At 33.9% G+C, this 3,981-nt stretch overlaps 1 pseudogene; it reads left to right on the top strand.

Annotated features, from left to right (window-relative positions):
• The first annotated feature begins 3,138 nt into the window (after nucleotides 1-3,138).
• LOC118608437 lies at nucleotides 3,139-3,257 on the top strand (annotated as a pseudogene).
• Nucleotides 3,258-3,981: the final 724 nt, after the last annotated feature.

The raw sequence follows: 3,981 nt of genomic DNA, 5'->3' as shown, positions 1-3,981 counted from the left end.
TGCTTCTCAACATCTGTGGTTTATGATACAGAAATTTGACTCATGGTATCACCTGACTAGGCTTCTTTTGCCATTCTGTATACTCTCAAGTTAGACAGGTAGGAGAATTTTTAAATAGAGCATATCTAGCTGATCAGAATAATTCGTCAAAAAAAATCTTCTATTATATTATTATGAAATGTTGCTGTTTTTGTAGTTATAACTGTTTTCGGGGAGTATCAACATACTTGTGATTTCATATAATCATTTATCATGTAAAATATGAGATCTATTTTAATGACCTTATTTTTTTATTAAAAATTGATGTCCCCAAAATAAGTTTCTTATGCAGGACCCCAAAACATTTAACTACCTAAACAAATACAGTTCTATAATAAAGACTGTGTAAACATGGTCCCTGACCCTTGTAATCTAAAAACTCAATGTGTTAAAACCAAAAGATAAGAATACGTGGAAAATATGTCACTATAATTTTAATTTATTTCAGTGTTCTAAAGCATAGTCATAAAATATTACATTGGGAAAACTTAATCCAGTCAGTCAATATATATTATTTATCTACACTGTGCTTAGGACCATACTGGGGTGCTAAGGATGTAAGATTTATCTAAAGAGTTTTAATCCCTGCCATCACAGAGCTTATAATATAGTGAAAAAGACAGATGAATAAAAAGATATAATTACATTAAAATATAATAAGTGGTAATACAAGAGAATACATCAAGCTGTGAGAGCATGGAAGAGCAGTACTCAACCTCGATTGTGATGACAATTGGGATCAAGAAAAGCTCTCTAGAAGAGGTGTTTCAAAATTGAGATATCAATGATGAGTAGGAGTTAGCTAGGTGAAGAGTAGGTAGAGGGTACTGTAGCCAGAGGGAGATAAGATTATGTGTGAAAGCTTTGAGGTGAGAGAATGCATGAAGTCTTAGCAGATGGAAAGGAAACTCAGTATGGCTGGAAAATGGAATACCATTAAATTAAATCAAGAGGAGCAGCTCAAAAAATAGGAAATGTCTTATGAATTCTATGAAGGAGCTATAGCTTTATCCTAAGGTCAATAAAGAGATCTTTCAAACAAGAAAGTAGCATGATAAAATGAAAAGTTAAAACTTTAGCTAAAAAAGAGAGAGAGAATAAGTTAAAGATGGTAAAATTAAAGTTAGGGAGAACAGTTATGATGCTTGTTCAGTAATCTGAGCAAGAATGTTGGTGGCCTGAACTAGGGTAGTGATAGTAGAGATGGAAGGAAATGGATGAATTTAACAGATAGATTCAGCAGGGTTGGAATACTGATTTTTCAGCTAAGGCTTTGGAAGACAAAATGAAGAAATCATATACGACTTCAAGGTTTCTAACTTAATAAACTGGGTGGATGACAGTGTCATTCATTTAAATAGAGAACACTAAAGAACAAATTTGAGTGTGGAAAGTAAGGACATCAATTTTAGGTGTTATATTTATGGTGTTTATATGACGTCCATCTAAATTTGCATGGATGAGAATTGTTAGGCCACTGGATATACAAGTGCAAAGTTCAGTAAAGAGATCTAAGTTAAATATATATATATATATATTTGGGAGTCATCAAATATACATGGTAATTACAACAACAAAAGCCAATCATACCATCTAGTGAGAGAATAGAAATTAGTAGTGGAAAAGACAAAGAAAAGAATCTTGTAGACGATGAATGTTTAAGTAACTGAGGAAAAAGAGGTAGGTAAAGGCCTTGCAAATGAATAAAAATAGAAGTCCAAGACTTTTTTTTTTTTGAAAACAAAGGGAAAAAAAATTTCGGGAAGCATGGGTTGAAAAAGAATCTCATATGCTGCTGAGTAACCAAGTGAAATAAATAAAATTAAAATATTTATCAGATTTAACAACAAGGTAATTAGCATTTTATATAATTCTGATCGGCATCCATTCACCCTTTTAGTCAACAGATTCATTTATTGAGTGCCTACTTTTAGCTTGGCACTGTGTTAGATGTTGCACAAGCATAATCATCACTCTTAAGGAGCTTGCAATCTAGTGAGCAAGAAAGATATTAATGAAACAGTACTGTAAATAAATGTTAGGTTGCTACTCTGTCAAAGGAAAGTGTTATGTATAAATACACATAAAATAGAGGAGCTAGAAGTTTTCTCTATGGAAATAACATCTGAACTAAAATGTAATGGATATGTATAAGTCAACTAGGCATAGAAGAGTAAGAATACTGTGATGAATAGGGTTCAGGGTAGAGGAGAGAACATTTTCTAAGATCTGGAAAAGGAAGAAACATGGCATATCCATAGAATTAAAACAAGGAAAGTGCTTCTGGGGTATAGAGAATAAGGGGGAGTATGAGGCTAAAAGAAATGGGATAGGCTCAGATCTTGCAGCTAAGGATTTGGTTTTTATCTGAAAAGCAATGAGAAGCCATTGAAGGAGTTTAATTTTAGGCATTTGTCTTGGGATTGACAAGATCAGATTTTCAATTAAAAAGGTTGTTCCAGCTTCTATTAGTAGAAAGGATTTGAAAGAAAGGCAGAGTACTTGCAGAGAAAACTGTTAAGATCCAAGTCTGTAGCGTTCCAGGCAAGAAATGACAATAGTATGAACTAAAATAGTAGAAAAGTAAATAGTTATTTAGATTGTAAAATTTATAATATTTTCTAACCAATTAGATATGAACTTGTGGAAGAGAGAGGTGTCAAAATAACAACAACAACAACAAAAACTTCCCAAGTTTCTGTTTCAAGTACTTAATAGAATTGCAACTTTTTTCTTTAAAAATTTGGCTAAGAAATTGAAGAAGAGGGAGTAGCTGGGGATAGACATTAGGTTAATGTAAACATGAGATTAGTGAATGAGTTTTAACTTTATTTTTTGTTTTTAAGGTGGTAAAAATTTAAGTATGATGAAATATCCATAGTAAGGACCTAGAGAGAGGGAAGAAATGTTCAAATACCAGGCACAGGAGAAATAATCAAAGAACAAGTTCTCTGAAAATGCAGAAGGAAGTAGACTTGTTACATTTGGAGCGATCAGAGTTCTGGTAACACACACACCTCTAGGTCCTTTTCACTGTCGGAGAAATGAATTTCAACTCAGTGAATATGAGAAATAGTTGTTTATTAAAAGCACATTATAGTCTACTGTCATGCCGCCCTGAATGTGCCTGATCTTGTCCGATCTCAGTACCTAAGCAGGGTCGGGCCTGGTTAGTACTTGGATGGGAGAACCCCTAGGAATACTAGGTGCTGTAGGTATTAAAAAAAGTACCTTATGAGATAGAAGATAGGTCAAGCCTAAAACTGTCTAGCCACATGGAAATGAGATTAGGTATCCCTAAAGGGTGTATGAGTCACAGCCTGGGAAAATGGAGAGCTGTAACCCTTGGGGAGAAGGAGGTCTGTGTTGTATTTAGGGCCATGATGGGGTGTTCCTAAAGACATTCCTAGGTGACTGGCAAGTGAAGCCATTTTGATTGACACTTGTTTGACACTAGGCAATAACTACCTAGTGTGAATGTGCATACCCAGAATTCAACTACAATTGGGGTGTTCTTTGGGTGGTCTCTAGGCAGAACCCCTATCCCTTTATTCCCCTGTTGCTCATGTCTGACTAGCTACATAACAGACTCTAGAAAACTTAGTAAAAAAGAAAAAAATGGGTGGGGATACAGATAAATCATAGAGCTGATGACAGATTATAAGGACATTTTTTTTTGAAGGCTACTATTTTCTCTGTGAACTCATTTGCTGAAAATGAAATGGGAAGTGATGGTGTCAAAGTTTGTCACCACATTATTTATATTAATGAAATATTAAAAGCAATAAAAATGTTTACCAGAGGATTGGTAAAAATAAATGATGATATGTGTCTATAGTGTTCTAGTACGTAGTGTTTTAAAATCATGTTGTAGAAGAGTATTTTAGATCAAAGAGAACTATTCACTATATGTTTCACATGAAAATAGCAGTTTACAAAAGA

This window comes from Rousettus aegyptiacus, unplaced genomic scaffold, assembly GCF_014176215.1.
Source record: "Rousettus aegyptiacus isolate mRouAeg1 unplaced genomic scaffold, mRouAeg1.p scaffold_m13_p_9, whole genome shotgun sequence".
Lineage (NCBI taxonomy): Eukaryota > Metazoa > Chordata > Mammalia > Chiroptera > Pteropodidae > Rousettus > Rousettus aegyptiacus.
This window is presented reverse-complemented; position numbering and strand designations above follow the sequence as displayed.